Here is a 23,458-nt window from a genome sequence, read left to right as displayed (position 1 = left end):
TGCAGTACTAAATTCATAGATGAGTGAGGAGGAAGAAGGACATCGTGGTAGATTTATAGGTGGGAAACATAATAAATACACGAAAGAGAATCCACTGGTTGATTCCGATAGTTGAAGTTATGGAAAGCAGGGATGAAGTTAGATGTATGTGCAAGCAAATGGGGTAAATAATGAAATAAATACGACCTGCTCTTTGTTTTTGAGAAGGATATATTTCAGAAGGGAGAAATGAGAGGCAAACATTTACTTTGATTGATGGATGAATGCCCCGGCTGCTTCTCTAAGGAAATCCAAGTGAGAAGATACCATTAGGAGTCAATAAGGTTAAAGTGGAGGAAGAATAATGAGCACTGATGTGTTGTCAATACCTCAGTGGGCACACTGAGAACTCGGTTTTTGTTACACATGTGTGTCAAAACATAGAAGGCCCTTGATATTTACATTTGTGTTAGTTGAATAATGAGTGGATGGATTGGAATACTGCCAACTTTGTGCTTTAGGTTTTGGTAAAAGAAGTAGTAATAATAATAATGACAGTAGAGCTAATATTAATAGGATTTTTCTAATTGCCAGGCATTGTTACATATGGGCCTTATGTTGTTTAATTCTCATTTTCAAACCTGGGAACTACATATTCTTATTATTTGCCTCTTTACAGAGGACGACATCAAGGCAGAATAAAATTCCAGAAATTTAACATTAGGGGGTGCCTGAGTGGCTCAGTTGGTTAAGCATCTGCATTCTGCTCAGGTCATGACCCCAGTCCCTAGGATCAAGCCCTGGATCTGGCTCCCTGCTCAGCGGGCAGTCTGTTTCTTCCTCTGCCTCTCCCCGTGCTCGTGCCCTCTCTCTCTCTCTCTCAAATAAATAAATGAAATCTTTAAAAAAAGAAAGAAAACATTAATAAGAGAGTTAGTAAGTAGAATATTCTAAACTATGACACCCAATTACATTATAATTAGTTATCCACAGGTGCCCTAAGAGACACAAGTGATTTTTAATGTTGGTGGTAAGTTTTGGTAGGAACTATTAGAGTAATTTCCATGAATGGGAACTTCTCCTGTTGTCTTCCTCTTATTAGACATTTGTCTCTGCAGATAATATGATTTCATCACATCAGAATTTCAAATAACTTTCTATTGTGCCAACAATAATTATAATATCTCATAACATCCTTTTATCGCAAGAAAAATCAATGATTAAGATTAGGTTAAAATATCACCCGTGTGTAGAATTATTCATGATATGCACAACTTTGTTGGGAAAAATCTCTCTGACAAATTTAGCAAATGTAGGGCTTAAGAATCCAAAAAAATCTGGGGCAAGGAGCACACATTGTCAGGATATGCTGAAACAGCCGGAGATGAAGAACTGTGTTTTTAGGTGAAAGTCCCCAAAGCTGTTACATACAACCATTATACAGATTATAAAACTGAGACCCATGAAGAAGTCCACACATTGTGTAATTCAGCCAGTTCTATTTCTCAATGGGGTGCTTTTTCTGTATACATAAGTGACCTGGAGGTAGGGTTATATAGTGCAGAAAAGTGAACAGAAACCCCCCAAACTTATTCTTTTTGGCTGTCAGCATAAAATAAGTAAGAGCTTGAGTTCCTGGAATTCCAGTTTATTGTCTGGTGGCTGTTTGGTTGCACTAACTAGACCAGATTTTTTTTGGTCAGTCTTATTTGGCTTTGCTCAGTTGCATGGGCCTTGGTGTAAAACAGGGCCAAAATGAAACAAGAATATGCTTTTCCTTAATCCACATTTTCTGCTTGCTGAAAAAGTGAAGAGCATTACCCTCAGGGTCACAATGACAACTTTCTTCAATTTTCTCAGCAGTAGCTGAGAATTATCTTTGTCAGTATCATTGTTTTTGTTTTGTAAACAGGTGCTGGGAGTAAGACAAACCACCACAGGTATAGGGGATAGAAAAATGATCCAAAAGCCCAAGTTTGTCCTCTCATTTGTCTCTCTTTTTTAGAGAGGCCAGCATACTATGGCCTGACAATTGATGGATGTACCTCTGACCTAACCCAACATATTCTTACCCTCCTCCCAAGTGACCTTCCTTTCCCCATCTCCCCCATCACTCTATCTTTTCTTTCCCAGTGCTTCTCAAAATTTAATGTGTATATAAATCACTGCTGAGCCTTGTTAAATGGTAGATTTTCATTCAATAGGTCTAGGATGGATCTGGAGATTCTGTATTTCTATAAGCTTCTAGAAAATGCCCATTCTGCTGGTCTGCAGGCCATATTTTGAGTGGTAAGCCTCTATTTTACTTTTATAATTGATGGTTGAAAGGATGAAGGTAGAGTTTGGAGGGAGAAAAGAATTAATTCATTTCTCCTTTTCTTCCTATTCTTCACAGAGAAACCCATGCTCCTTTTCTTTGCAAACAATTAGAAGCAATTGTGCAAAAAGAAAAAAAAAAAAGAAGAAGCAATTGTGATCACCTGGGATTTTTAAGAAGCACAGACAGTATTTTTTAAATTATGGCTATTCTATGGAGATTTCTAAGACTAAAGTGATTTCATCTAAAGTTGTGATACAGTCGTGAAACAGTCTTCCAGATTTCAGTTGGAAGAAAAGTGAGCAACAGTGTCCTGAGACAGGCAACAGGTAGTGAGGACCTATACCTTAACAGAGTTTAATCTAGTTGAGGTGGTAGAGAACAGAGAGGTCATGGGAAGCCTGCTCTGGGAGTTAAGGAAATAGAATTGTATAAGGATTTCACTTCAGGTAATTTAAGTTTATAGACAACCAAAACAAAGAATCAGTGACTGTGAAGAAGAAATCTTGAAAAAAGTGGTGTTTAACTAAGTCACAGATACAACTGAATGTACGGAATATACATAGAAGGCTGCTGGGTAAAATAATTTTAAAATTAAAGTATAAAATTATATATTAATCTTTTCTAAGCTGGATGTTTTATTGAACTCTAGACTTGTCAACGGTCTATCTATATGTAGATGCACACATGCACACGCACACAGGCACGCACTCTAATACCTCAACATTTTAAAAGGCTTCTTGAGAATGTTGTGATGTGACTGATTTATCACAGAGGTCAGCTGAAACGTTACGGAATGTTCTCTAATGTTAAGGGCAGGGCTATGATCTGGAGTCTATTTGATAACTCTACTTGATAATTTTGTTACACCAGCATATGCAGATGTCATTATTTTAGAATAATAAAGTATAGCTTTTGAATGATTTATTCTCTCCCATATTCTGCACCTCATTGGCCATCACAGGTTACAAGTAGAAAAGTAGGTTCCTGCTATTGTTTGGAAGTAGGATTATTTGCTTTGCTGTCATCACTGAGCTGTAATTACAAATACATAGATTTGCGTATTGAGCATCTGCTTCTCCAATAACGGTTACACAGAGGTGCAGGCTTAGATATTTCTTGAGATAAGGAACTAAAATATTTTCTTAACTAATGGGTGGATAATGATGCTATCAATTTTGTCACTTCTGCAAGTTCATCTTTGGACACTGTATTCAGATTACCTTCGACTGTGCATTTAAGTATCAGATACCACCTAAATGTCAGAGGGGGGAAAACTAGACTAATCTTGACAGTCTGGAAGAGCAATGTTGTCAAAGGTCATCAACAAGTCTGACAAAACAGTTTTCATTAACAGTGTCTGTCAGCACCTCCATTTGGAAGTAATTTGGATATTTGCAGTGACCCCATCAGTTCTGATTGGCTGGGCAGTGACCTTGACCGGGGTGAAACCCGTTCAGTGTAGCTCATACAATGCACTGTAGGTGGAATCCAGGATGACAGATGGCAACGGGGTCAGCAAAGAGGAACTTGTCCATCACTGCTATTGAACACGAAGCCACTCAACAGCATAGTTCAACTGGCCCAGAAGCTGTGGTTTGCATATGCCACAGGAGAATTGTTCAAGTTCCTTTATTTTTAAAGAAATGCTATAGTCTCATAATCTCAGGGTTCATGAGACTGATGAATAAGTGGGGGAGAAAAGCATAGCTGCTGGAGGTTAGCAATAAACTAGACATTTCAAAACTTGCCTTTGACTCAGTAGCCAAGCCCTGAAAATTCGTGTCAGCTATATCTTTATTGTGGATAAATTCCTGACCAAAAGTAGTTCCTGAAATATTTTTCTTCATTCTTATTCACAAACTGGGTTAGTAAGAATAATTACTTTGCTCTTCTGCTAGACACATCTCTTCCTTTAACCTCCCTCACACATCACAGAATCAATATGAAATGTAACTATGAGAATATATTATACTTTCTAAGTACTAGACTGTAAAAGCAATTATAACATATTCTTGAAATAATTAACTTTTGATAGAATAATATGGATCTGTTTTTTTGTAGTTACAGTAGCACTTCTTTTTAACATAAAAAATTGGGAATGGATCGGATACTGAATGCCATATAGCACAGCATTTTGATTCTGTGTCTGAGTCTGTCATTCAAAAAACACAAGGCACATCGGTAGGCTAAGGACTAATGGAAATGCACATGTCAACTAGGGTAAAATGATGAATCAATAAGAAAACACCCATAACTTTCATTTATTCGTGAAATTTTTAACAACTAGAAAACCTTTTAGAACTTAAGACCTTTCTTCCCCATCGGCTGCATAGGAATTTCTTCCAAATCTTCATTGTTGATTTCTTCCTTGTAATGCTTTTGGGCTGAATAGCCAATCAGCGCCAACCAGAAATGAATAAAAAATGACAAATTAATTCATTTCATAGAAAAATAAATTATTAAAACTAGAAGGAAATAGATGATGTAATTAAATTGATTTCCTGCCTTGTGTATTACTCAGTGGCCACATCTAGCATTTATTTGTTTGTTTGTTTGTTTGAGGTATAAGAGACATACAACATTATATTAAGGCCAGGTATACAGTGTAATGATCTAGTATTTGCGTATATTGTGAATGAGCACTACAATAAGGTCAATTTTCTCCTGCTACCATATAAAGTTATATATTATGCAATATCATATTATTGATTATAGTCACCATATTGTACATTATGTCCTCATGATTATTTATTTCATGGCTGGAAGTTTGTACCTCTTGACCATTTTCTCCAATTTCACCTCCCCCACTCTCCTTTCCCTCTGGCAACCACCAAATTGTTCCCCGCATCTCTGTTTTGTTTTGTTTGTTCATTTGTTTTGTTTTTTAGATTCCACACATAAGTGAAATCATATGGTACTTGCCTTTCTCTGTCTGACTGATTTTGGGGTCCATCTGTGTTGTCACAACTGGCAGATTTCATTCTTCTTTATAGATGAGTCATATTCCATTAGATATATACCACATTTTCTTTATCCATTCATACACTGATGGACGCTTAGGTTGTTTCCATATCTTTGCCATTATGAATAATGATACATTGAACATAGAGGGGTATGTATCTTTTCAAATTGGTATTTTCATTTTCTTTGGATAAATACCCAGAAAAAAAATTGCTGGATCATATGAAAGTTCTATTTTTAGTTTTTAAAGAAGCTTGCACACTGTTTTCCACAGTGGCTTTACATCCCCAAATTTACATTCCCAAAACAGCGCACAAGTGTTCCCTTTTCTCCACATTCTGTCCAACACTTGCTATTTCTGGGCTTTTTAAAATAATAGCCAATTTTTGTTATTCAGCTGTATGAGTTCTTATTTATCTTGGCTACTAACCCCTTATTGGACATATGATTTGATGTATCTTCTTCCATTCAGTAGGTTGTATTAATTTTGTTGATTTTTTTTTTCACTGTGCAGAAGCTTTTTAGTTTGATGTAATCTCATCTGCTTACTTTTGCTTTTGCTTCCACTATGTTTAGAGTCAGATCCAAAACCATACCTTCAAGAGCAATGTCAAGTTGCTTACCACCTATGTTTTCTTCTAGGAATTTTAGGGTTTCAGGTATTATGTTCAAGTTTTCAACCTATTTTGAGTTAATTTTTGTTATGGTGTAAGATGGTAATCCAGTTTCATTCTTTTGCATGCAGCTGTCCAGTGTTTCCAACACATTTTATTGAAGAGACTTCCCCTTGGATATTCTTGCCTCCTTTGTCATAAACTAATTGACCATATATATGTAGGCCTATTTCTGGGCTCTCTATTCTGTTCCATTGGTATATGTATCTGTTTTTATGCCCATGCAATACTGTTTTGATTAGTATAGCTTTTAATATAGTTTTACATTAGGGAGCATGATGCCTCCAGCTTTGTTCTTGTTTCTCAAGATTGCTTTGGCTCTTCAAGGTCTTCTGCAGTTCCCTGCAATTTTTAAGATTTTTTGCTCTATTTCTGTGAAAAATGCCATTGGAACTCTGACAGGGATTGCAGTGAATCTGTAGATTGTTTTGGATAGTGTGGACATTTTAACAATATTAATTCTTCCAATCCATGCGCATGGAATATCTTTCTCTTTTGTAATATCTTTCTCTTTATTTGTGTCTCCTTCATTTTCTTTCATTAATGTCATAATTTTCAGTGTATAGTTCTTTCACCTCATTGGTTATCCTTTTAATGCAAAATGGGATTATTTTTTTAATTTTTCTTCCTGCTAGTTTTTTATTAGTATATAGAAACACAACAGATTTCTATATAGTAATTTTGTATCTTGTAACTTTACTGAATTTATTAGTTTTAACAGTTTTTTGGTGAAGCCTTTAGGATTTTCTATATATAATATCATATCATGTCATCTGCAAATAGTGACATTTTACTTCTTTCCAATTTGGATGCCTTTTCTTCCTTTCTTTTGCCTAACTGATGTGTCTAGGACTTCCAATACTCTGTTGAATAAAAGTGGTGATAGTAACATCCATAATGGGTGTTGAATTTTGTCATATGCTTTTTCTGCATCCACTGAGATGATCATATGATTTTTATCCTTTGTTTTATTAACTTAGTGGTTCACATTGATTGATTTGTGGATATTTAACCATCCTTATATCCCTAATCTTTGCTATTTCCTTCCTTCTATTAAATTTGGGCTTTATTTTTCTTTTCCTAGTTCTTTGACATGTAATGTTAGGTGGTTTATTAGAGATATTTTTTGGTTTCTTGATGTAGGCATTTATTGCTATGAACTTCCCTCTTAAAACTTCTTTTGCTCTACCCCATATGTTTAGGTCTGTTTTATTTCCATTTTCATTTGTCTCAAGGTATTTTTTTAAATTTCTCTTTGATTTCGCCTTTGACCCATTGGCTCTTCAGTAGCATGTTGTTTAATCTTCATATATATGTGAATTTTCCAGTTTTGCTTTTTTTTCTTGTTCCTGAGTAGAATGCTAACTTTATTTTGTATCAAATTAAACTTTTATGAATTTTCAAAATGTAAAAAAAATCAAGGCTTTTACACAATATCAAATAAAAATCAGGAATGTTCACTTTCATATCAAAAAAAAAGTTCAAGTAGAGTTTCAATAAGAATCATATAAAACTGAAATGGGTGGCCAAAATTTTCAATTATTGGTAGATAGCTCTTCAGTTTTAAGGATCCCTTAGTTTACTTTGGTTTGAAACAACAAAAAAGGACTATTTATTAAAGCATGAAAGACATTTCCAGAAAATTATTCAGTTTGGAAAATGAAAAATATAACCCATGGTAAGTCAGAAATATATAAATCATATACTGAACAAAGGGGGCTGAAAAAGGCAACCAACCTTTATAGGAATCAAGACAACACCATGGACTTATATAAAAACGTCCTAAATCAGTAGCATATTCTGCATTACCAATGTGTAAAAAACTGTAATTAAAGCAAGATAGTGTTTTATTAGTTGCATAATCTACAAATATGAAGAAATTTTGGACTCTATCTCTAAAAGGACCAGAGTTGTCATTGGATACAAAGTTCCCATTTATGGAAAATATGTTCATTTTTTCACACGGTGAAACTGACAAAAATTGTATCAAACGAGTAATCTTTTTTTCCAAAGTGATCTCCTTAAATACCTCAATAATGTAGTACTTGGGAAATGTAATTTTTCAACTCAGACTTGAAACAGATTATTAAACAAATACACTCAAATCTTATTGCTTGGCACCAGATTTTTTAAAAATTAAAGAGTTGTTTAAACTATCATATTGGTGTTTTTTAATCCTATTTCAAACTTGTTTTATGTTTTTATGTAGTGCTACTTTTATTTTCTGAAGGTAGTCTGTTCAATCTAATGAAAATCTAGACTGAACCCTGCAATGTACAAGCATGTCACAGTTCACTTCACACCAAAAGAAATGACCAATCTTCTGTTTTTGTCAAAATCATAATACAATATTTATAAAAGTTAACCAGTGAAATAAGTCAAAAAGAGAAAGACAATTATCATATGGTTCTACTCATATGTGGAACATGACGAATAGTGCAGGGGACCATAGGGGAGGGGAGGAAAAACTGAATGGGAAGAAATCAGAGATGGAGACAAATCATGAGAGACTCTGGACTCTGGGAAACAAACAGGGTTACAGAAGGGATGGGGTGGGGGGATGGGTTAACTGGGTGATGGGTATTAAGGTGGGCACTGGGTGTTATATGATGAATCGCTTAACACTACATCAAAAATGAATGATGTGCTTGATGTTGGCTAATTGAACATAAAAAAAAAATTAACCTGTGAACATTTATCTTTGAACATGAGGGACCCACAGAACATCGTCTTATGGCATTTATCTGTGAACATGAGGGACGCACAGAACATTGTCTTATGGCATTCTGTGGAAAGTCTTTGTTTCTTCTTTAATTTGGACTTTCTCTTCTGAAACATCTTCTTCATCAGCCTCTTGTTAGTGCTCCACTTTTTTCAAAAGTTGAGAAGATTCTGGTAATAATTTTTTTTGGAAGGGTATGGCTTGGTCTGCACCTTTTTGAAAAGGCAATCTGCTACAAATATCATACAGAGTCCCAATGATAGTCCTGAAAGCGGAGTTGCTAAAGCATAAACTGTATATTATTCCCAAACTGGTAATCCAGGGTCTTCAAATAGTTATGGCAAGTCCTGACCCACATAGATAGCTGAAAGAGTGCTGACATACTACTCATCAGAACAGAACCTGGACCGAACCATGATGAAACAGATTCAATACTCTTCTACTCTTGCTCACTTCTAAAGTTTATGAAGTCCTTCTTGGTCCTTGATCCCTGATAGTCCCTAAATTCACCATCTTTACAATGATTAAGGAGTAAGAAGAGCAATTATGATAAATCATCCACTCAGCCCTGGCTGCTCTGTGACATCTATTTTTGCAACATTAACCTCAAGATCTTCTCCCCATTCAGTAAAACTTTCGCATTCTGGTTGAAGATTCTGACAAGTAGGACACCATGGCACCTAAAATTCTATCAACCACTCTCATTGCAGCAACTCTTTTGAGTTCTTGCCGTGGTGTTGGGTACATTGCTCTGCTGTCCATGGATCTGGGGAGCCCTGCCAAGCAACAGCAACAGCTCTGACATGGGAACCATGAGACTCCTGGAGGGCATCATCTGGTGCTTGTCGACCCCCCGGCCCATTTTTACTTGCAGTTGATTTCTAGTTTTATACCATTGTGGTCAGAAAAGATGCTTGATATAATTTCGATCTTCTTAAATTTATGAAGACTTGTTTTATGGCTTATCTCCATCCTGGAGAATGTTCTGTGTGCACTTGAGAAGAATGTGTATTAGGTTGCTTTTGGATAGAATGTTCTATATATATATCTGTTAAGTCTATCTGGCCTAATGTGTTGTTTAAGGTCAATGTTTCCTTATTGATTTTCTGTCCAGATGATCTATCTATTAGTGCAAGTGGGGTATTAAAGTCCCCTACTATTATTGTATTGCTATTTCTCTATTTAGGTCTGTTGATACTGGCTTTATAATTTTAGGTGTTACTATATTGGGTGCATAAATATTAACAAATGTTATATCCACTTGTTGGATTGACCCCTTTATCATGATGTAAATCCCTTCTTTTTCTCTTATTATGTCCTTTGTCTTAAAGTCTAGTTTGTCCGATATAAGTATGGTCAGCCCAGCTTCCTTTTGGTTTTCATTTGTGTTGGGTATCTTTTCCATATCTTCACTTTCAGTCTGTATGTATCTTTACTTCTGAGGCGAGTCTCTTGTAAGCAGCTTATACACAGTATTTTTTTTTTAATCCATTAAACACTCTCTGTCTTTTGATTGAAGAGGCAGTCCACTGATGTTTAAAATAATTATAGTTATGTATGTATTGCCATTTTGTTCATTGTTTTATGGTTGTTTTGTAGTTTCTCCCTGTTCCTTTCAATTTCTCTGTGCTCTCTTCCCTTGTGGTTGATGAATTGCTTTAGTGTTACATCTAGATTCCACTCTCATTGTCTCTTGTGTACCTACTATAGGTTTTTGCTTTGTGGTGATAATGTGGCTTACATGTATCAGCCCATATGTATACCAGTCTATTTTAAGTTGATAGCAAGTTAAGTTTGAACACCCTCTAAAATTTTACATTTTCACTGCCCCTTTCCCATGTTTCATGTTTTTGATGCCACATTTTACGTCTTTTTATTTTGTGTATGTCTTAACTAATTATTATAATTATACTTATTTCTACTACTTTTGTCTTTTAACCTTCATGCTAGCTTTGTAAGTGATGAGTCTACTAGTTTTACTATAAGTTTACTTTTATCAGTGAGATTTTAATTCCACGTGTTTTCTTGTTACTAATTAGTTCCCTTTCTTCAGCTTACAAAAGTCATTTCTTTTGAAAAGTCAACATTTTTTTTTTAAGACTGATTTAGTGATGATGAAAACCTTTAGCTTTTGCTTGTGTGGAACACTCTATCTCTCCTTCAATTCTTGCCAGGTAGAGTATTCTTGGGTGGAAGTTTTTTGTTTTGTTTTGTTTTTTTGCTTTCAACACTTTGAAAATATGTCACTCCTCCCTTCTGGCCTGTAAAGTATCTTAAAGAATCTGCTGATTGTCTTATGGGAGTTGTTAGTTTGTAACAAGTTAGTTTTCTCTTGCTAACCTTAAGATTTTCCTGTATCTTTAACTTCTGACATTTTAAGTATAATGTGCTTGGTGTGTGTTTCTTTGGGTTCATCTTAGTAAGAACTCTCTGGGTTTCCTGGATCCGGATATCTGTTTCCTTTTCCAAGTTAGCAAAGTTTTCAGCAGTTATTTTTTCAAATTAGAAGAATTCTCTCTCTTCTCCTTCTGGGACCCCTATAATGTGAATATTAGTCCACTTGATGTTGTCCCATAAGTCCCCTAAGCTATCTTTACTTTTTTAATTCTTTTTCCTTTTCTTGTTCTGATTGGCAAGTTCCATTGCCATGTCTTAGGGATCACTTTCTTTTGCTTCATTCACGGAGCTCCTCCAGTGTATTTTTCAGTTCAGTTAGTGTATGGCAAAGTCACGGGGTGGTGCTGGGCTATGGCATGCCCACCTATCAGGTTTAGTGGGGCATTGAGTCTAAGGGGTATGGGGCCAGGGTAAGCCTGCCTGGTGTGCTTAGCAGGGCTGCACCACAGGTGAGTGCTGAGCCAGTGCAAGCTTCCCCCATAGGGTTTAGTGAGGTGGGGTCATAGGGGAGTGCAAGGGTGTGGTAAGTGCTGCTAGCAACAGAGGATAGTGCAAAAGTGGCACTTACCAGTATCCCCATCTCACAAGAAAATTCCAACAAACTTTTATTCCTCTGGCAGACACTTAAAGGTGTGAATGAATCCCCTTCACATAGGGTCTAAGCACTTTCAACCTGCTGCTTTTGCACTGAGTCCTGAGGCCAGTGAGTCTGTGCATGACTCTTTAAGAACAGAGTCTTAGTTTTCTAGATCCCTTTGTGTCTCCTGAACATAAGCCCTGTTGGTTTTCAAAGCCAGATATTTTGGGGGCTTGTCTCTGGCGCAGGTCCCAAAGGTTGGCATGCCTGATATGGGGCTCAAACCCCTTACTCCTCTGGGATATTCTCCATATTTGTGAGATTCCTCCTGCTTGTGGGTTACCCCACCAGGGGAAGGGCTTTAAGCAAGACCATGTATCTGCCTCTCCTACCCCATCTTGATGTGGCCTTTTTATCCTTTGTAGGAGGATCTGTTTAGCTAGTTTTCATGTCTGTTTCAGAGAAAAGTGTTTTATCTGTAGCTGTAGATTTGGTGTGTCCACGGGAGGAGGTGACTTCAGGGTCTTCCTATGCTGTCATCTTGAACGGCCCTCCCCATATCTGGCATTTAGAATGCCTCACACATATTTAGAACAAGGTGAGAATCCTTAAACTGAATTCTGCTTAGTAATTACACAGCAGCATTCTTCCCTATCCTAGTTTGAAAAGGAGCTTGCTGCAAGGCAAAATATTACCCTGACTATCTAGATCCCCATATACAGACATTTATGGTTCAGTTATCAGTTTAATTTTTTTTCATTTGGTCATTTTATACGTAACAGATGACATCATCCAAATGGCTTTCAGGATAATGCCTCATTTTCACTGAAACATTTTGCTTAACTGAATTTGAGATACCTCCCATTTGGGTACAGCAGCTTTTATAAAAATTGCCTCAACCAGGCTCATTACAGCTAAATTTGCACCACCTGTTTTAATGTGCATATTGTCATGACCCACAGAGACTGCATTAAGTAATTAAGAGACAGACCACATAGTGTCATTTGCTGTAACTGAATCTGTGGATTCAATCAATAGTCACCTGAAAGTGCCTGGGGCTCCAGGATTAGGGCACAACCTGCTGAGTCAAGCCCTGGGGGGTCCAAATTGGGAGTGCATTAATTTGTGACACCATAGTGCTGTTTTCAGTCCCATTTTAATTAGTCATAAAACATAGCATAAGCCAAGTTGTTTAACAAAACCATCCAAGACAGATTATTCCTTTCCTTAGAAAAGATTTGAAACAGAGCTAAAGATAAAAGAAGATCACCAACTGAGGAGACATCAATCTTATCTGCCTTTTTAAGGCACAGTTTATCTCTAAAGAGCTGAATCCTGTGCTTGCTGCAGGCTTTCTTATTTTCTACAGACTAAAAGAAATAGCCATTTTGAAGTGCTAATGCAACTGTAAACACAATTCATTTTATTTGAGTTTTTATAGTTCCACTGGTGAAAGAGCTGCACAGCTGTTGTTTGCTAAATTGTCATTTGTTGGGTTAAAAGTTCGTCACACTCATCCAAAGTACGGTCACTGCTCAGGAATCAGATGACCATACCAGAGCTACATACTATATGGATCACATAATTTATTTTGGATCAGCTTCTTTCCAGATGCTAAAATCTGGTGTATTTATTAAGAATTGGCTTAAGCCTTGATTTACTCTGGAATTCAACTGAAACAGACTAATTGAATGGGACTCTTCCCAACACATATGTCTCCTCCAACCTGAAAGTGATTTAGGGTTTTGATGGCACTTAGTGACCACTGGGTAGATTTGTGCTCATTCTAGGCAGATCACATGCCAACAGTGTTTCCACCCTACAAGGAATTTTGAGGTGAATATTTCCCAGATGGCTTTTTTCAGACAAAGGTCTCTTACAAAAGAAGGAAAGAACACATTTACCAAGTCCAAAGAACAGTTCATATTTAAGAATTTTTGATGAGCAAATTCAGGAGATTCTTCAAACTCTACAGGGTGCTTTTGGAATATGTTTGGAATATAAACACATACTTGCACATTGCCCAGCTGCCACCTGGCCCAGAGTGTGACCTTTGATAGAATTTTTGTATTTTGAAACAAAAAGGCATCTTGGTGGTCACTGGGGTCAGACTGTCCCTTTACAGAAAAGAAAAATGGGGCCAAAATAAGTTAAGTTATACACTTAGATGAATGTGATCTCCATCCAAAGTTCCACATTCTCTCCCATTACAGAGGGCATCCTGGGCTCTGTGGCATAGGTGCAAATCAGTAGCATGGCACTTACTGGTGACATTCTCTCTCTTCTGCTTTTATATTTACTTCTCTCCCTTTCACTTCTGTTTCTTTTTCTTGCTTTCCCCTACATTTGCTCCTCCTCTCCCACTCCTTTTTTGCTATCTCTCTGTTTAAGAACATCTCCCAATTCTATCCCTCAGTTTTCGTTATTGTGCCGACAAGAATAGCCTGTGGAGACAACTTTTTAAAAATCCCACTAAATAATTGTTCATATAATCTCTGACTCCTTTCAACTTCCAAATGAGTGTTTATCACCTATAGCATTTGTCCGAAAACCGTACTACCTTATGACATCTGAGGTTTTATTATAATATACTTACTTTTACTTTTTATGAGTATATGTAGACACGGAGATCTCAGATTACTTTGAATCCCCCAGGGTACCTAGTACAGTGCTAGACTATCTGATTGTTTAAAGGGGTTGCTTTTCTATCTATATCTTTTAGGTCAGTGGCTTTGATTTAGAAAATGTATCCAATTGATCAAATCGTTGCTTACGATTAGTTTAGGGGGAAAAAAAACACTTTCAAAATGCAGATGTACCTATGTACCTTGAATGGAACGGGCATTTCAATGCCCCATTTCATGATAAGGTGAGTTAATCCTGGCATTTAATTTAAGCATTTTAAATTTTTAGGGATTTAACTTCTCTATTCAATTGAGAAATTACCTCAACTCTTTCATTAAATCTTTGCTTCCACCACACACACACATACACACACACACACACACACACACACACACACACACCACTATACCTGGAGTGCAAATGTGCAGAAGAAATAAGAAGTTCATTTTAATCATCAAAGTTTACTCACTTAATCTTCAGGCCTATATGTTCAGAATTTGTGTGATAGCTACAGCAAAGTGAATGTTAGAAATACCATGCTAGAATTATAGAAATGTGTTGCAATCCTGATCACTCATCATAATGAAAGTCGATAAATTAAGGAAGTGAGAATAACCCAGGACAACAAAAAGAGCTTGTGAAAGAGCACCAGAAAATATTTGCAATAAGACACAGATGGGGAAATGTGTCACATGCAGCACAAGTGTGACTAACAGAAGGTGGGGTGGCCCAGAAGAGACTGAGCCTGACAGAGTAATGCAGAGGCCAGTGGGAAAGAAGCGAGGAGTACACTGGCAGGAGTGCAATGGCTCATGCAGATGGAGTGACTGGGAGACAGCACAGGAGCTAACTGACCTGTGTGAACTAATCATTGCTGCTGACTAACATGGGTCACAGGAATATGAAAGGTCAATGAGTGGCAAATTGGATGACATAGATTGTGCTATAAAACTATAGGAGTACTGATACTCCTATAGCGTGTGTGTGTGTGTATGTGTGTGTGTGTGTGTGTGTGTGAGAGAGAGAGAGAGAGAGAGAGAGAGAGAAATGGGCAGGACAAATCACTGAGATAATTTGTTTTGCTCTCACAGTATTTGTTTTCTTCCTATTCAGCGCTCATACTGAAAAGCAGGTAACCAGGCCATGGTATTCTCCTGCCCCTGAGGAGATTTGTGTAGCTTGAAATTTGAAAATGAAAATTGCCTTGGAAAAATTAGCTCTTTAAGATTCACTACATATTCATCATATTATGTTAATTTGCTTTATATGAATTAACATTGTTTCCTAAATAATTGCATTGAAAATTATGTTTAAAGTTTATATTTCTGTTAATTTTCCATTTTTTTGAGATATAATCGACATATAGCACCATACAAGTTTCAGGTTATAGCATAATGATTTAGCTTACATATATCACAAAATGATTAGTACAATATGTTTAGTTAACATCCATCATCTCATACAAATATAAAAAAAAGAAGAAAAAAATTGTGTTTTTTCCTTTGTGGTGATAACTCTTGGGATTTACTCTTTTAACAACTTTCAGATACACCATACTCTCATACAACTTTCAGCAGTGTTAACTATAGTTAACTAGAGTTGTATCCCTAATATTTATTTTATAACTGGAAGTTTGTACTTTTGACCATTTTCATCCAATTCCCCCTCCCCCACATCCTGCCTCTAGTGGCCACAAGTCTGATCTCTTCTGAGTTTTTCTTTCTTTTCTTTTCTTTTCTTTTCTTTTCTTTTCTTTTCTTTTCTTTTCTTTCTCTCTCTCTCTTTCTTTCTTTCTTTCTTTCTTTCTTTCTTTCTTTCTTTCTTTCTTCTTCCTTCCTCTTTTTTCTTCCATTTGTTCATTCATTTGTTCTTTCTTTCTTTCTTTCTTTCTTTCTTTTTTTCTCTCCCTTCTTCTCTTTCTCTCTTTTCTTTCTTTTTTTTTGATAGAACACAGGCCAAGAAATGAGTTACTATATTGTTGGACATGATCCTGAATACCATGAGGAGGGTTGCTGCACCACAGTGTGAAAGAACGGGAGTCTATCTAGACCCAGGGGTTTCCTAGAGCATCTCTTGGTGTTTTTCATGCCTACTGACGACTCAAATGGACAATGGCAATAAACCCCAAATTGGCAACATTAAAGTAGGGAGCGCCAAACTCTCGTGAAACAAGCTATCTAGACTGAAATTCTAGCCAATGTTGAGAAAAGCATAAAACTGGTGATAGAGTGTGGAGCAAATAAATATCACTTGTACCTTTTGGACTCGTTGCAGTAGTGGAGACAGCATGCTGTTTATTATGAAATCATGGTGTGTATCCCAGAAAATTTTTGAAAAATAAACATATTATGTTTTTATTTTCTAATTGTAAATTGCTATTGTAAATTTCACATGCTTGTATATACTTGTTCTTCTATATGCATGTTCTAGACAAGCTGGTCTGCTCACTGATATGCTCTGCATATTCCTTTCTCTAAACTTTTCCACCAGTTGGCCCCATATGTCTTCCCCAGCCTCGCCTCAATGACTTTAGCCCAATTCATCCTTTGTAGCCTATTTTCCTTTTCAGCTCTAATTTTTTTCTTTCATTAATTTTCTGTATATTGATTACTTCTCTGTGCCTATTTTGCCCTGTTGATAAGATAGAAATACTAATATCAAACTCAGGCAGTGTTTGTGTACATTAAGTGAAGTCAGTGTAGGGAAGCATTGAATAAGTGATTAAGCACTACAAAAATATAAATAATATCATGCCTATTTTCTTATATTTTTCAATATATTGTTATATTTATTATAATTATTTCTTGTGTTATTATTTGTTGTGTGAGTGTCACTGTTATGTTACTTATCACTTTGTGTGCCTCCTGTCTGTGTACATATTGCCTTTTTACTAGATAATCAGGGCTTTAAAGAAGAATCACTGTTTATTCATGGATCTTCCACCAGCACAAAGCTGGTACCTTGTACATGAGAGACCCTCAATGATGTCAATGGGGTAATAAATGCTATTACATTATTGATTCTACTATTTGGATTTTGAGTTATAAACTGTTCTATAAAGAATTTTAAAATTAGGGTCACCTGGGTGGCTCAATTGGTTAAGCATCTGCCTTTGGCTCAGGTCATGTTCCCAGGGTCCTAAGATCGAGTCCCACGTCAGGTTCCCTGCTCTGCAGAGAGCCTGCTTCTCCCTCTGCCTCTCTCTCTCTCTCTCTCTCTCTGTCTTTCATGAATAAATAAAATCTTTAAAAAAAAGAACTTTAAAATTAAAACAGCAGAGTATAAATTAAGGTCCAGAACTTATATATGCTTTATTAAGAGAAATGCTCAGCCAAAGGGCACATCCCTCTTGCACCGGTATGCTCCATCCAGTCCACCAGCAACTCATATAAATACACGTCTTGAAGGAGTCTGTTGAATCTACTATATATAAAACACAGTTCAAATCATAACTTCTCTAAAAGACCTCTAGACCTCTCAGACACAGTTAATGCTCTGACTTATTTCTGTGTCATCTTTTCAGCTATAGACTTTTTTCTTCACCTGTTGTCCTGCATGCAATTATTCATTTACATGGCTTTTCTTCTATTGTATGATGACTCTTCGAGGGCAGTGATCATGATTTTTCATCTTCCTATTCCCAGTCCCTACCACAGTTCTTGGCACATGTAGTGTCTACAATGTTCATTAAATTGGAATTAATTAAAATTAATTAGAGGAAATTGATCATTTATATTGCTTTATAATTACAAAAATGAAAAGGCTTGAGATGCAAATGTGATCTGGGAAAAATATATATACATATGTGTCATTATGTAAGTTTCATCATCATAATAATTTTGGTAAACTTAATGATAACAAGAACACCCAAAGATGGTATATTACTGTCAAGCATAGAGTTGAAAAGAAAAAGAACTGTATGGTATCTACTAAATATAGTTCAGTCAATATCTGTTTATGATGCCATTAGTTACTACCTACTCACTGGTGTTCATCCATAATCAGCAAATTAATAGATGGCATTTCTGATGATACTTCTATTTTTCTGCCTAATGGTGTATTAAGTATGCTTACATCGGGTATCCTGATTAGAATTAATTGGCACATTTGAACATTGTTTATTGAGCATGGCAAATGTTTGCCTAAATTATTTTGCTTTCTTATCTTAAAAAAAAAGAAGTATGCTAAGAAGGCCTACCAGGAGAAGAAAACTAAAGTGTTCTATTGAGAATAGGAGCATCCCTAGTCCCAGTGTCTTGATTTTTAGATCACCAGTGTGACACCAAGTGAAGATGAGAAGGGTCTTGGACAGAACTCTGAGTAAAACTAAATTCTAAGAGATAGGCAGAGAAAGAGAACCTGCAATAGAGACTGAGCTATGGCCAGATAGGGAAGCAAGGAGATTCTAGTGTTAAAGGAATAATCTCAAGGAAGCCAGATAAAGAGTGTTTTAAGAAGAGGGTTATCACCACAGAATCTAATGCTGGGATAAAGTTAAGTTAATTTAAAATCTAAAAAGTGTTCGTTGGTTTGGACAACAAAACGGGCATAGTTTCAGTGCAACAGTGGGGAGAAATAAAGTGCTCCACCCGGATCCCTGCTCCAGGGTGGAAACGTCTATCCCCTTAATGCTCCACATATCTGTGGTTATTAGCTCTCAGTTGTGCCCCAGAGGGGGGATTGCAACAGTCACTGGGAACTGCCTCACCAAGAATTATATCCTCTCCCTTGGTAGATCATGACCAAACACTTCCTGATGTGAGAAAACAAAGACCTCCTGTTTCAATTTAGGATAATTCTGAAGGGCCATCTCAATTCCATAGCTCTTACAGTTTTGGCTGAGATCAAAAAATTTTCTGCTCATGATTCCTCATATGATCCTCATATCAGAGTACATTTCAGGAAATTCAGTCTAAGACAGCTAGTACCAAAAGTGGTCCTACAAAGTGGATTCTAAATTGAAATTTGGAGATGGATCTCTCATTGACCAGCTGACAATGGGGACCCCCTCACTGGGAGTGGTTGGAGTATGGATAGCCCCTGGGATGCTATGATAGTACAATTGCTGAAAATTTTACTGATGGTGAACTGGGATGGAATTCCAGTGGGCAAGCATTTGCTGACTATGGAATGCCTCTGGCATTTCTGAGGAATGGGTGAAAATACATTCTTAATTTGAGTGGCTATTGCTGATCAACATTGAAGAGAGATCAAGATGGGCTCAAGGTGATAAATAACTAATTAGAGGCACAATGTGAAAGTCAGAGAGGATTCTTGGCATCGTTATAAAAGTCTTAATCTCCTGCAGCTAGAGAGCAGAAAGAGGAGAGGACTAGGGTTTACAATTTATTTGTAAGAGTAGGGGAACTATACAAGATGGGAACAACATGTACTGGCAAGAGGCAGGAGTATGTGTCAAAGATTGGAGCCCAAGGGTACTAAATCAAGGGGGAATCTAACATGAAGTGGAATGGAGAAAGCTTATCGATATGGTTTTACAACAAGCCCAACAGAGAGAGCATCTGATCCCAGACCGTCAAGTGCCTATGTGGCCAGAGTTTCCCTCCTGAGCTGTAATCACCAGGTCATAAGCAGGGAAAGGGTCAGCAGAAATCCACTGTAAGATGGAAGTGGTACATCTGGAATCAAGCAGAAGCAGAGTCGGAAAACACAAGTAAACTGCATGAGCACATGTCCCGGATACCAAGTCATCTGCCACTGTCGTCTGGAACCTCTTTCTCAGCTCACTCCTACCGCCTCAGGAAAAGCCCTTTATGGTTTCCAGAGAGGAGAAAAAAGGAGCAGGGTTAATGGGTGGGTCAGCTGGATGATTGGTGCAAGAGAAAAATGGGTGTTTCTGTACTACAAGTGACAGGTTCTGGCCTCAGAAGAAATTGGTAAGAAATCCTCCCAAAGGGCAGACTTCCCTTTGGTGGACCAGTTCAGCCATTTTGTAGAAAAGAGACACTGCCCGAGATAAGTGCCACACCCCTGAGGTTGAGCGGTTCCCTTTCTCTCTCTCTCTCTCTCTCTCTCTCTTTTTTTTTTTTTAGAGAGAGAGAATGCAGGGTGGGGCAGAGGGAGAGGGAAAGAGAGACTCTTAAGCAGGCTCCACACCCGGTGTGGAGCCCAACACTGACCTATCTCAGAACCCTGAGATCACGCCCAGAGCCAAAATCAAGAGTCAGATGTTTAACTGACTGAGCCACCTAGGCACCCCATTTCCCTTAAATCTTGCACCCTAAGTCTTCACTTGCCTTATCTAGTCCCAAGATAACAAGGGATTCGCTGATCCTATCACCTTACTACACAACTCAGAACCAATCAGCCTGATAGACATGGGTTGGCCCCTTCCAGGCATAGCTGAGGTGCCAGCTTGGGGAGGATACCTTGTGAGAAAGGCGCCATCTTCCCGCATGTCAGATTGAACCTAAATCAGCACCTATTGTATGCAGCTATGTATACGGAGGTGGAATTTGGGGCTTGGAAATGGAAGAGCTAAGGAGGAGTGGCTCTGATTGCCATCACTCACAATGACCCACTTGGAAGGAATTTGAGTTTTCCGCACATATAGTTTTAGATTAGAGATTCTGGTTCTCAGTAACAGTACCATGAGGCTTTAGACTGCCGCTGCCACCCAGTCTTCCAGGATCCTCATGCCAAGACACGAGCAGAGAAGAAAATGAGCTACTATCCCTGCAGGGGTAACTGATCAGGCGAGGCAGGACAGCTGTTATGTAATAGGGGAGGGAAGAGTATGTTTGACCCTCGGGTGATTCTCAGGGATGTCTGTTGGCAATGTCTTGTCCAGCTTTAATGATATATAGAAAAGTAGAGCAGCCACAACCTGGGAGTGGCATGTAACCAGGGGCTCCAATCCTTCAGGAATGATGCTGAGTCAGCTAACCAGGTGAATTGCCTCCACCAGCGGAGCTGTCAGCTGAGGGAAACAGCATCTAAAATTGGTGGTGGAGGGGGGAGAAGATGAGCGCCCGTCATAGTTTTGAGATCAGGTGGAGCCATAGGGGCTCTAGTTCATTCCACCAACACTTCTCTCTTAATTTGCCCCAGGAAACCAGGCTAACCAGAATCCTGGCCAAGCTTTTCCCTGACGGGGGAAACCACTTAAGAAGCAAGTGGTTGTAAGCCCCTCAAAGAGTAGATGGAGTGGTTACCATCTTGCTTCACCCAGTCCCTTCTGGAAGGCCAAATACTCCATCCTTCAGCCAGGAATCACGCCCTGCCATGGGCAGTTGCCCTCAGTGGCAGGGCACTGTCATGCACAAGGCAGCCCAGGCCAGTGACTGTCTGTGCTGGGATTGAAAGGCCTGGTTCCCTGGTTTCAACGGGAAGAATTCTAGTGCTCCCTCACGTGAGCACTCAGTAGGAGCTACACTGTGGGTCACCTTCTCCATCTGCTTAATTCTGACTTCTCCACTTCCTTCCTAGCACATCTCCTGAGAGCATATCCTGAAAACCCTTCTGTCCAGAATTCTCTGGTTGCAGAACTTGTTCCAGAGACCCACTGTAAGACATGGGGTGCTGCGTAAGAAAAATGGAGGGGAAGCAAAGACAGTAACGGCAGAGGGTTCTTTCAAGAAGGCAAGAAACGTGGTGATAGTTGGAAGAAGCAGGTTGGGCTGAGAGTTTTTTTTGTTTGTTTAATTGGTTGGTTGGTTGTTTTAAGATAGGAAAAACTTAATTATGCTTAATTTTTTTTAATTTAAATTCAATTAATTAACATATAGTGTATAGGTTTCAGAGGTAGAGTTCAGTGATTCATCAGTCTTACACCCACTGCTTATCACATCACATGCTGTCCTTAATGCCCATCAGCCAGTTACCCACCCACCCAGCAACCCTCATTTTCTTTCCTATGATTAAGAGTCTCTTATGGTTTGTCTCCTTCTCTGATTTCATCTTTTTTTTTTTTAAAGATTTTATTTATTTACTGGAGAGATACAGAGAGAGAGCTAGAGAGCACAAGTGAGGGAGAAGGAGAAGCAGGCTCCCCACAGAACAGGGGAGCCTGATGCGGGGCTCGATCCCAGGACCCTGGGATCATGATCTGAGCCGAAGGCAGATGCTTAATGACTGAGCCACCCAGGCACCCCCTCTGATTTCATCTTGTTTGATTCTTCCCTCCCTTCCTTATGATCCTCTGTTTTGTTTCTTAAATTCCACATATGAGTGAGATCATATGATAACTGTCTTTCTCTGACTGACTTATTTCACTTAGCATAATACCCTTTAGTTCCATCCATGTTGTTGCAATGGCAAGATTTCACTTTTTTGGTGGCTGAATAATATTCCATTGTATATATACCACATCTTCTTTATCCATTCATCTGCCGATGGACATTTGGGCTCTTTCCATAGTTTGGCTATTGTGGACATCGCTGCTATAATCATTGGGGTGCAGGTGCCCCTTCGGATCATTACATTTGTATCTTTGGGGTAAATACCCAGTAGTGCAATTGCTGGGTCATAGGGTAGCTCTATTTTCAACTATTTTCTATTTTTGAGGAACCTCCATACTGTTTTTCCTGAGTGGCTATACCAGCTTCCACTCCCACCAACAGTGTAAGAGGGTTCCCCTTTCTCCACATCCTGGCCAACATCTGTCCTTTCCTGACTTGTTAGTTTTAGCCATTCTGACCAGTATGAAGTGGTATCTCATTGTGGTTTTGATTTGTATTTGATGCCAAGTGATGTTGAACATTTTTTCATGTGTCTGTTGGCCATTCGTATGTCTTCTTTGGAGAAATGTCTATTCATGACTTCTGCCCGTTTCTTTCTTTTTTTTTTTTTTTAAAGATTTTATTTATTTGACAGAGAGAGAGATAGTGAGAGCAGCAACACAAGCAGGGGGAAGTGAGAGAGGGAGAAGCAGGCTTCCTGTGGAGAAGGGAGCCCGATGTGGGGCTTGATCCTAGGACCCTGGGATCAGGGTCGAAGGCAGAGGCATAACAACTGAGCCACCTAGGTGCCCCCTTTTGCCCATTTCTTGATTGGATTATTTGTTTTTTGGGCATTGAGTTTCTTTTTTTTTTTTTTTTTAAAGATTTTTTTATTTATTTGTTTGAGAGAGAGAATGAGAGAGAGAGAGAGAGCATGAGAGGGGGGAGGGTCAGAGGGAGAAGCAGACTCCCTGCTGAGCAGGGAGCCCGATGCGGGACTCGATCCTGGGACTCCAGGATCAT

General features: G+C 38.2%; 1 pseudogene; it reads right to left on the bottom strand.

Annotated features, from left to right (window-relative positions):
* Positions 1-4,594: 4,594 nt before the first annotated feature.
* Positions 4,595-9,491, bottom strand: LOC114220103 (thioredoxin-related transmembrane protein 1 pseudogene; annotated as a pseudogene).
* Between the last annotated feature and the right edge of the window lie 13,967 nt (positions 9,492-23,458).

This window comes from Eumetopias jubatus, unplaced genomic scaffold (assembly GCF_037043125.1).
Source record: "Eumetopias jubatus isolate StellerSeaLion01/CBP00866 unplaced genomic scaffold, mEumJub1_p1.0 scaffold_14, whole genome shotgun sequence".
In the NCBI taxonomy this organism is placed as follows: Eukaryota; Metazoa; Chordata; class Mammalia; order Carnivora; family Otariidae; genus Eumetopias; species Eumetopias jubatus.
The sequence above is the reverse complement of the archived record's forward strand: the minus strand, read 5'-3'. Positions and strand labels throughout refer to the sequence as shown.